At 42.9% G+C, this 12075-nt stretch overlaps 1 protein-coding gene across 1 annotated transcript in view; it reads left to right on the top strand.

Annotated features, from left to right (window-relative positions):
- The window catches only part of LOC124005266 (roundabout homolog 1-like), a 485264-nt gene that overhangs the window by 748 nt on the left and 472441 nt on the right, over positions 1 to 12075 (top strand).

Below are 12075 nucleotides of genomic sequence, written 5' to 3' on the forward strand. Positions count from 1 at the left end.
CTACTGTATTCCCAGTATGACTAATACTCCTCCACTCCATTTCAGACAGTCATTAGTTGATCAGTGTTGAGTTGTTAAAAGCTGGTGAGAGTGGCCTGACTGGCAATTTCCTTCCTAGTAAAAAGCTGAGTGTCTCTCTCCAGGCATGAGTGCATTATAGATGCTGAGAGAGAGAGAGAGAGAGAGAGAGAGAGAGAGAGAGAGAGAGAGAGAGAGAGAGAGAGAGAGAGAGAGAGAGAGACAGACAGACAGACAGACAGACAGACAGACAGACAGACAGACAGACAGACAGACAGACAGACAGACAGACAGACAGACAGACAGACAGACAGACAGACAGACAGACAGACAGACAGACAGACAGACAGACAGACAGACAGACAGACAGACAGACAGACAGACAGACAGACAGACAGACAGACAGACAGACAGACAGACAGACAGACAGACAGACAGAGAGAGAGAGAGAGAGAGAGAGAGAGACCGTTGGTTCACAGTAGGTAGCTTTTAGACAGCATGGCTAATGTGGTTGCATGCCACCACTGTTTGAAGGGAGATACAGGATTCTTGATACTGTTCCAAGATTAAATGACTGACTGTAAAGTGTATGGCAGTCATGGCAGGTCTTCTGTCTCCAGGGATACCAGGTCAGTGTGTTTTAGCATCACAAGGCAAGGCACACTTTACAGTTTAGGCTGCTTATGAATGGGAGTTTCCCTCCAAAGTTATGGCATTGGTTTCTCTCTAAGGAAACACTTCCTTTGTCATCTGTACCTTCCTGATGACTTCCTGGCATGGCTCCAGTCCAGGTGTGTTTCCTGCGTGGCCAGTCAGTGCACCCTGTCTGATGGTGACTATGGCTCAGACCTTCTGTCAGTCTTAAAAAATACCAATCATTTAACCTTATTTATACAGCTTTTTCTCATTGAGATAAAATACATTTTTCAAGAGAGACCTCGTCCAACAGCAGCAGGGGGAACAAAGTTTAAGTTAAAACAACTTACATACACTAACACAACATTGAACAAAACTATAAACACACATACATTACTACAATTACATATTATGTAAAGAAAAACAATGTTATATTTAAAAAACAGCTGACCAAAAGATAATTACGCTCTTCTATGATATTAACATCGACCAGGTATTTAAACTCCACCAACATAACTAGATCATCACATATTGAAATGTTCAGGAGAGAATTCCAGGACCACGGAGCTGAGTAACTAAAACAATTTGATGACCTGTTCTAATTCTTGGTACTGTTAAAAGCAAATTAGAATGGGACCGTAATTGATACGTATTTACTGATCTGATTAAATAAAATTGAGATAAAGTGGCATTTTACCCAATATGGCCTTGGTGTATACTGGTGTATACCAGTGTTTACGCCTACGCAAGGTCAATGACAACCAGCTAACAGAGCCGTAGAGATGTATTTATTTGTATTTAACATGGCAGCAACACAACATGGAGTCAGCACAACATCCCATCAACACAATATGGCAGCAACACAACATGGAGGCAGCACAACATGGTAGCATCACAACATGGTAGAAGCACAACATGGAGTCAGCACAACATCCCATCAACACAATATGGCAGCAACACAACATGATAGCACCACAACATGGAGTCAGCACAACATCTCATCAACACAATATGGCAGCAACACAGCATGGTAGCAGCACAACATGGTAGCAGCACAACATGGAGTCAGCACAACATGGTAGCAGCACAACATGGAGTCAGCACAACATCTCATCAACACAATATGGCAGCAACACAGCATGGTAGCAGCACAACATGGTAGCAGCACAACATGGAGTCAGCACAACATGGTAGCACCACAACATGGAGTCAGCACAACATCTCATCAACACAATATGGCAGCAACACAGCATGGTAGCAGCACAACATGGTAGCAGCACAACATGGAGTCAGCACAACATGGTAGCAGCACAACATGGAGTCAGCACAACATGGTAGCATCACAACATGGTAGCAGCACAACATGGTAGCAGCACAACATGGAGTCAGCACAACATGGTAGCATCACAACATGGTAGCAGCACAACATGGTAGCAGCACAACATGGAGTCAGCACAACATGGTAGCAGCACAACATGGAGTCAGCACAACATGGTAGCAGCACAATATGGCAGCATCACAACATGGAGTCAGCACAACATTGAGTCAGCACAACATCCCATCAACACAATATGGCAGCAACACAACATGGTAGCAGCACAACATGGTAGCAGCACAACATGGAGTCAGCACAACATCTCATCAAAACAATATGGCAGCAACACAGCATGATAGCAGCACAACATGGTAGCAGCACAACATGGAGTCAGCACAACATGGTAGCAGCACAACATGGAGGCAGCACAACATGGAGTCAGCACAACATGGTAGCAGCACAACTTGGTAGCAACACAACATGGTAGCAGCACAACATGGCAGCAACACAACATGGAGGCAGCACAACATGGTAGCAGCACAACATGGTAGCAACACAACATGGTAGCAGCACAACATGGTAGCAGCACAACATGGCAGCAACACAACATGGAGGCAGCACAACATGACAGCAACACAACATAGAGTCAGCACAACATGGAGGCAGAACAATATGGCAGCAACACAACATGGAGTCAGCACAACATGGTAGCAGCACAACATGGAGGCAGCACAACATGGCAGCAACACAACATGGTAGCAGCACAACATCCCATCAACACAATATGGTAGCAACACAACATGGAGGCAGCACAACATGGCAGCAACACAACATGGAGGCAGCTCAACATGGCAGCAACACAACATGGATGCAGCTCAACATGGCAGCAACACAACATGGAGGCAGCACAACATGGCAGCAACACAACATAGAGTCAGCACAACATGGCAGCAACACAACATGGAGGCAGCTCAACATGGCAGCAACACAACATGGAGGCAGCACAACATGGCAGCAACACAACATAGAGTCAGCACAACATGGAGGCAGCACAACATGGTAGCAGCACAACATGGAGGCACCACAACATGGTAGCAGAACAACATGGAGGCAGAACAATATGGCAGCAACACAACATGGAGTCAGCACAACATGGTAGCAGCACAACATCCCATCAACACAATATGGCAGCAACACAACATGGAGTCAGCACAACATGGTAGCAGCACAACATCCCATCAACACAATATGGCAGCAACACAACATGGAGTCAGCACAACATGGTAGCAGCACAACATGGCAGCAACACAACATGGAGGCAGCACAACATGGTAGCAGCACAACATGGCAGCAACACAACATGGAGGCAGCACAACATCCCATCAACACAATATGGCAGCAACACAACATGGAGTCACCACAACATGGTAGCAGCACAACATGGTAGCAACACAACATGGTAGCAGCACAACATCCCATCAACACAATATGGCAGCAACACAACATGGAGGCAGCACAACATGGTAGCAGCACAACATGGCAGCAACACAACATGGAGTCAGCACAACATGGTAGCAGAATAACATGGCAGCAACACAACATGGAGTCAGCACAAAATCTCATCAACACAACATGGCAGCAAAACAACATGGTAGCAGCACAACATGGAGTCAGCACAACATGGTAGCAGCACAACATGGAGTCAGCACAACATGGTAGCAGCACAACATGGAGTCAGCACAACATGGCAGCAGCACTTCAAGAGATCACAATGATGTGTTTGGTGTTTTTGATTGGTAATGAACCTGAGGGACACATGATATACTGAATCAAGTGCTCTCAGGGTAGTGGTTGAGGCCTGTATATATATATATATAACTAAAAGCTAAAGCTCCTTCCTGGCCTCCAGAGAAACACAAGCCTTATTTTTTATTTTTTTTAACCTTTATTTAACTAGGCAAGTCAGTTAAGAATAATTATTATTTACAATCATGGTCTAGGAACAGTTCAGGGGCAGGAGAGTAGATTTTTACCTTGTCAGCTCAGGGATTTGAACTAGCAACCTTTTGGTTACTGGCCCAATGCTCTAACCACTAGGCTACCTGCCGGTAATAAAAACCTATCTTCAGCTTGAGCTCCCTTATCAAGTTCTCTACATGCACAGTGAAGCTCAGCTTGTCATCCACCCACACTCCCAAAAATGTGTTCACTTACATCATGTAAAAACCCTTGAATATCAAAATGCTTCTACTTTCTTTTCACAATGACACGTGGAGATTGCTTAGGAATTTCACACAGGCAATAGCACAGTGACAATTTGTCAGTCTGCAGCTTATGTCAGTCTGCAGGTTGGAGGTGATGATGTGTTAGCTGTTAGCTGGTTGGAAGTGACTTTTCACTCTGCAGAAGTTCTCTCTGTCTGAGTGGCTCAAAGTTCTTAACACTTCTCCTGTGACTTCCTCTTAGAATGAAAAACATGTTTTTGCTGTGGCTGGAAATGCATGAGTTCAAAAGTAAATTATCACCGTTTTTTATCTCTCAAACACACACGCACACGCACACGCACACGCACTCACACATATGCATACACTACAGACACATAAAAATAGGTGTACACTGTCTCTGACAGTCAAAGCTATTGGTACCATGTGGGTTTTTATAGTAGTAACTGAGGGCCCCTGGTCTAGTCTGGTGTGATTTCTCAGTCTGTCTCATATCTCACCCGACCCCTCACCTCTCACTGACCTGAGACTGAGGGCAATCAAACACAGATGACTATTAATGTACAGGTGCAAGATTCATTCTGTCAACTCCCATTGTAAAATGAACATGTGACTGCAGTTTAACTGGGGATTACAACACTGTACTGAGAAGGGCAGGCGTAGGTTTCAAACCAAGGTTTAAAGCTTCACTGTGTTATGTTGTCGCTCCACGCTTAAATATTGACTTCATCTGTACAGGTAACTGTAATAACCGTGGTCCTGCAGAATGTCTTTCAAAGTGTCCATGGGTTTGTGTCTCTTTGTCATTGAGTTTCTGGATGTGTCGTGATGTACATCAGGTATTCCCAAAATGGAGTACTGTTGGGGTACGCCAAATGAAAATGGGATTACATTTTTATGTTATATATATATTTTTTTTATATATAAAATAAATCTTTACATTTTCAAACAGTACATTTATATTTTCCAGCGGGGCTATACATTTGGGTGAGGTTTTTATCTTGCTTGAGTAGCCTTGTTTCACTGGCAAAATAAAATGTAACCATCCAGTGTTCAGCGAAATAACAACACAATGTCAAATACAAGCAGCCTCGTCAAATAATGAACTTCTAATCACATTAACAGGAACTCTCTCACAGGAAACCTTCACTCTTGCACAGAAATTTATCAACGGAACATGACAAATTGAAAAATAACCCATGGGAGTTTTTTGAGCGAGAATAAAGACGACTTTCGATTAGTGAGACATGTGAGACATGAGACATGTATAAAAGCAGGGTAGTCTTCCACAAGAATCCCACAATAAGTTGGGTGAATTTTGGCCCATTCCTCCTGACAGAGCTGGTGTAACTGAATCGGGTTTATAGGCCTCCTTGCTCACACACACTTTTTCAGTTCTGCCCACAAATTTTATATAGGATGGAGGTCAGGGATTTGTGATGGCCACTCCAATACCTTGACTTTGTTGTCCTTAAGCCATTTTGCCACAACTTTGGAAGTATGCTTGGGGTCATTGTCCATTTGGAAGACCCATTTGCTACCAAGCTTTAACTTCCTGACTGATATCTTGAGATGCTGCATCAATATATCCACATCATTTTCCTCCTCATGATGCCATCTCTTTTGTGAAGTGCACCAGTCCCTCCTGCAAAGCACCCCCACAACATGATGCTGCCACCTCCGTGCTTCACGTTGGGATGGTGTTCTTTGGCTTGCAAGCCTCCCCCTTTTCCTCCAAACATAACAATGGTCATTATGGCCATACAGTTCTATTTTTGTTTCAACAGACCAGAGGACATTTCTCCAAAAAGTATGATCTTTGTCCTCATGTTGTTACGTTCTTCGTTGGATTGAGGAGACCAAGGTGCAGCGTGGTCGGCGAACATCTTACTTTTATTAAAATGAACACCGAAAAACAATAAAATACAAAAACACAACCGTAAGGTTCTGCAGGCTACACAGCAACTATACAAAATCAAGATCCCACACACTAAGGTGGGAAAAAGGCTGCCTAAGTATGATCCCCAATAAGAGACAATGATAGACAGCTGCCTCTGAATGGGAACCATACCAGGCCAAACAAAGAAATAGGAAAACTAGATTGCCCACCCGAGTCACACCCTGACCTAACCAAAATAGAGAATTAAAAGGATCTCTCAGGTCAGGGCGTGACACATGTTCAGTTACAAACCGTAGTCTGGCTTTTTTTAATGGCAGTTTTGGAGCAGTGGCTTCTTCCTTGCCGAGTAGCCTTTCAGGTTATGTCGATATAGGACTCGTTTTACTGTGGATATAGATACTTTTCTACTTGTTTCCTCAAGCATCTTCACAAGGTCCTTTGCTGTTATTCTGGGATTGATTTGCACTTTTCACAAAGTACGTTCATCTCTAGGAGACAGGACGCTTCTCCTTCCTGAGTGGTGTGAATGATTGCTGCGTGGTCCCATGGTATTTATACTTGCGTACTATTCTTTGTACAGATGAACGTAGTACCGGATAGATGCCCACCCGGACCCTCCCCTATAGGTTCAGGTTTTGCAGCCGGAGTCCTCACCTTTGGGGGGGGGGGGGGGTACTGTCAGACCGTGACCTTAGAGAGACGTTTTATTTCAGGTCAGAGTGTGATGTGGGGTGGGCTTTCTATGTTTTTGTTTTCTATGATTTTGTATTTCTATGTTTTGGCCGGGTATGGTTCTCAATCAGGGACAGCTGTCTATCGTTGTCTCTGATTGGGAACCATACTTAGGTAAACCCTTTCCCCTCCTTTCAGTGTGGGAGGTTAACTTTTTTTGTGGCACATAGCCCTTTTTTGTGGCACATAGCCCACATAGTGTTTGTATTGTTTATTGTTGGCGTCATCCTAATAAAAAAGGAAAATGTACGCACACCACCCTACACCTTGGTCCTCTTCATTCAACGGCCATGACAACTGTTTCACGATGCATCAGTGACATGGCAAGAGATGTTTTGAAACAATAACTGCTTCACATACAAGCCAGTGAATTCTATGCGTTACAGCTAGATGTTACTTTGGTCCCAGCTCTCTGCAGGTCATTCACTAGGTCCCCCCGTGTGGTTCTGGGATTTTTGCGCACCGTTCTTGTGATCATTTTGACCCCACAGGGTGAGATCTTGTGTGGAGCCCCAGATCGAGGGAGATTATCAGTGGTCTTGTATGTCTTCCATTTCCTAATAATTGGTCCCACAGTTGATTTCTTCAAACCAAGCTGCTTACCTATTGCAGATTCAGTCTTCCCAGCCTGGTGCAGATCTACAATTTTGTTTCTGGTGTCCTTTGACAGCTCTTTGGTCTTGGCCATAGTGGAGTTTGTAGTGTGACTGTTTGAGGTTGTGGACAGGTGTCTTATATACTGATAACAAGTTCAAACAGGTGCCATTAATACAGGTAACGAGTGGAGGACAGAGGAGCCTCTTAAAGAAGAAGTTACAGGTCTGTGAGAGCCAGAAATCGTGCTTGTTTGTATGTGACCAAATACATATTTTCCACCATAATTTGCAAATAAATTCATTAAAAATCCTACAATGTAATTTTCTGGATTTTTTTCTCATTTTGTCTGTCATAGTTGAAGTGTACCTATGACGAAAATTACAGGCATCTCTCATCTTTTTAAGTGGGAGAACTTGCACAATTGGTGGTTGACTAAATACTTTTTTGCCCCACTGTATATTCAATGTGAGGGACAAAATTGAGGCTTGGATTAAGAAGTTGGAGCTCTTTTCTGTCTGCATTAACAAGGACAACACACAGGTCTTTCCATCATTGTATGATTTTTTGTGTGCAAATGAACTCAAGCTTACGGACCATGTCAAATGTGATATAGCAAAGCACCTGAGTGAGCTGAGTGCGCAATTACACAGGTACTTTCCCGAAACGGACGACACAAACAACTGGATTCGTTATCCCTTTCCTGCCCTGCCTCCAGTCCATTTACCGATATCTGAACAAGAGATCCTCATCTAAATTGCAACAAGCGGTTCTGTGAAAATTGAATTTAATCAGAAGCCACTGCCAGATTTCTGGATAGGGCTGCGTTCAGAATTTCTTGCCTTGGCAAATCGTGCTGTTAAGACACTGATTCCTTTTGTAACCACGTACCTATTTGAGAGTGGATTCTCAGCCCTCACTAGCATGACAACTAAATACAGACAGTGTGTGTTTAGGAAATTATTTAAGATCGACTCTCTCCAATACAACCCAACATCGCAGAGTTATGTGCATCCTTTCAAGCACACATTCTCATTAACCTGTGGTGAGTTATTTACAATTGTGAACAAATATGATTTTATATGTAAGATGGCTAAATAAAGAGCAAAATTATTGATTATTAATAAATTATTATTTGTGCCCTGGTCCTATAAGAGCTCTTTGTCACTTCCCATGAGCCGGGTTGTGACAAAAACTCACACTCATTCTTATGTTTAATAAATGTATCGTAGAGCATGTGTGTGGCAGGCTTACAATGATGTAAAAAAAAAATTGAGAGTGCGCTGACCCTGGTTCTAGAGGGGGTACACAGCTGGAGGTTGAATGTTTGAAGTGGTACGGGACTATAAAATGTTTGGGAACCACGATGCACATGAATTAATCTTCCATTTGGCAGCACCCGGTGAAAGACGGTGGTAATGATATGCATGAGCACAGCTTGCCCATAAATGTGATAATGTCATCAGAGAAACACAGACATTAATACCTTGGAGTAAATCTTCTCTGGCAGATACACACACAGACCCACAAACACACACACACACACACACACACACACACACACACACACACACACACACACACACACACACACACACACACACACACACACACACACACACACACACACACACACACACACACACACACACACACACACACACACACACACACACACACACACACACAGACACACACACACACACACACACACACACACACACACACACACACACACACACACACACACACACACACACACACACACACACACACACACACACACACACACACACACACACACACACACACACACACACACACACACAAGGCCTGAAGCCAGAGTCTGCTGGAGGCCAGGAATAGAGAGGATGTTAGTGTGTGTGGTAAATAAAACACAGCTTTGTTTCTCTTCCAGTTCTGTAATGCAGGAGACTGTCCTACCCCTCGTGGCAAAATTGGGCAGAGAGAAACATTTGTAGATTTATAGCTAATCTCATGCTATTTTACACATTTTGCCACGAGGCTGAGAGAAAATACTGACTTTTTAGAGCTAATTTCCTGCTATTATACAAATTTTGCCTTGAGACGAAGATAACATTTTGCCATTTTGCCATTGTTGTCCCCATATTAGCTAAAGTAATGTCATAGTCAACATACAGTGCCTTGCAAAAGTATTTATCCCCCTTGGCATTTTTCCTATTTTGTTGCATTACAACCTGTAATTTAAATAGATTTTTATTTGGATTTCATGTAATGGACACACACAAAATAGTCCAAATTGGTGAAGTGAAATGAAAAAAATAACCTTTTCTAAAGAAAAAGAATAAATGGAAAAGTAATGGGTGTATATGTATTCACCCTCTTTGCTATGAAGCCCCTAAATAAGATATGGTGCAACCAAGTCACATAATTAGTTAAATAAAGCCCACCTGTGTGCAATCTAAGTGTCACATGATCTGTCACATGATCTTAGTATATTTACACCTGTTCTGAAAGGCCCGAGAGTCTGCAACACCACTAAGCAAGGGGCACCACCAAGCAAGTGGCACCATGAAGACCAAGGAGCTCTCAAACAGTTCAGAGACAAAGTTGTGAAGAAGTACAGAGTACAAGTTTGGGTTATAAAAAAATATCCAAAACTTTGAACATCCCACGGAGCACCATTAAATCCATTATTAAAAAATGGAAAGAATATGGCACCACAACAAACCTACCAAGAGAGGGGTGGAAGCGTAGCCTAGTGGTTAGAGCGTTGGACTAGTCACCGAAAGGTTGCAAGATTGAATCCCAGAGCTGACAAGGTACTAATCTGGCATTCTGCCACTGAACAAGGCAGTTAACCCACTCTTCCTAGGCCAAATTTGTTCTTAACTGACTTGCGTAGTAAAAAAATGTTTTTAAAAGAGAGTCGCCCACCAAATCTCATGGACGAGGCAAGGAGGGCATTAATCAGAGGCAACAAAGAGACCAAAGATAACCCTGAAGGAGCTGCAAAGCTCCACAGCGGAGATTGGAGTATCTGTCCAAAGGACCACTTTAAGCCATACACTCCACAGAGCTGGACTTTATGGAAGAGTGGCCAGAAAAAAATAAGCTAAAATGTTTGGTGTTTGCAAAAAGGCACGTGAAAGACTCCCCAAACATATGGAAGAAGGTACTCTGGTCAGATGAGACTAAAATTGGGCTTTTTGGCCATCAAGGAAAACAGTATGTCTGACGCAAACCCAACACTTCTCATCACCCGAGAACACAATTATTTTTCATCGGCAGGGACTCGGAAACTGGTCAGAATTAAAGGAATGATGGATGGCGCAAAATACATGGATATTCTTGAGGGAAACCTGTTTCAGTCTTCCAGAGATTTGAGACTGGGATGGAGGCACACTGCTAAAGGAACACTCAAGTGATTTAAGGGGAAACATTTAAATGTATTGGAATGGCCTAGTCAAAGCCCGGACCTCAATCCAATTGAGAATCTGTGGTATGACTTAAAGATTGCTGTACACCAGCAACCCATCCATATTATTTCTTGTTTGTTACACAATAAAACATATTTTGCACATGGTAGGCATGTTGTGTAAATCAAATGATGCAAACCTCAAAAAACGATTTTAATTCCAGGTTGTAAGACAACAAAATACGAAAAATTCCAGAGGGGGTGAATACTTTCGCAAGTCACTGTAGCTAATAGAACTACTAGTTTTGTATTAGTAAACCCACTACAATCATGCAGTTACATTACAGCATACAGTCAGTAAGCAGTTTAGCACTTACACCGGCGAGCCCCAGTGGCAATACATTTGTAAAACCAAAAGCTTACCATGAGTTCCAGTGTTGTGTTGGATAGTCATAGCCAGCTAGCTAACATAGCATCCCTCTGTTTGGGCAGGGTGTTTGAGTAGGCTAAACTAGCTAACCGCATTTGCTAACTAAGTAAGTGAAACTGAAAGTTTAAAAAAGACTCTCGCTCTCTCTCTTGCTCCTCCTTCTTTTTGGAATAAATTAATTTGTTAATATTTTTTAAACTACTCTCTTTCTCTCTCTCTTTGACTCAACTACTCACGACATGTTACACATGGCATTCCTGGCTAGTTGTAGTTTATGCTTTCAGTACTAGATTAATTATCTCATCCTTTGATTGGGTGGACAACATGTCAGTTCATGCTGCAAGAGCTCTGATAGGTTGGAGGATGTCCTCCGGAAGTTGTCATAATTACTGTGTAAGTCTATGGAAGGGGTTGAGAACCATGAGCCTCCTAGGTTTTGTACCCAGAGGTCAATGTACCCCGTAGAGGATGGAAGCTAGCTGTACTCCGGCTACACCATGGTGCAACCCTAAGGAGTGCTGTTGTGTTTCAATCAATTATTTGGTGACATGTTATTATTGTTATTAGCGGCGGAGCAAGTGAACCCAAGTGCAGACTCAGACGAGGAGACAAGGGATACAGTAACTTAGGTATTTATAGAAAAGCGGGAGTGGGGGTGGGGTGGGGTGCAGGCCAGGGGCAGCTCGGGCGGGTAGCAGGGAACCAGGAATTGAGGCAAATGCTGGAGCAATTTTTTTATTTTATTTTTTATTTTTATTTTTATTTCACCTTTATTTAACCAGGTAGGCTAGTTGAGAACAAGTTCTCATTTGCAACTGCGACCTGGCC

The sequence above is a fragment of the Oncorhynchus gorbuscha genome, linkage group LG19, assembly GCF_021184085.1.
Source record: "Oncorhynchus gorbuscha isolate QuinsamMale2020 ecotype Even-year linkage group LG19, OgorEven_v1.0, whole genome shotgun sequence".
NCBI classification, from domain to species: domain Eukaryota; kingdom Metazoa; phylum Chordata; class Actinopteri; order Salmoniformes; family Salmonidae; genus Oncorhynchus; species Oncorhynchus gorbuscha.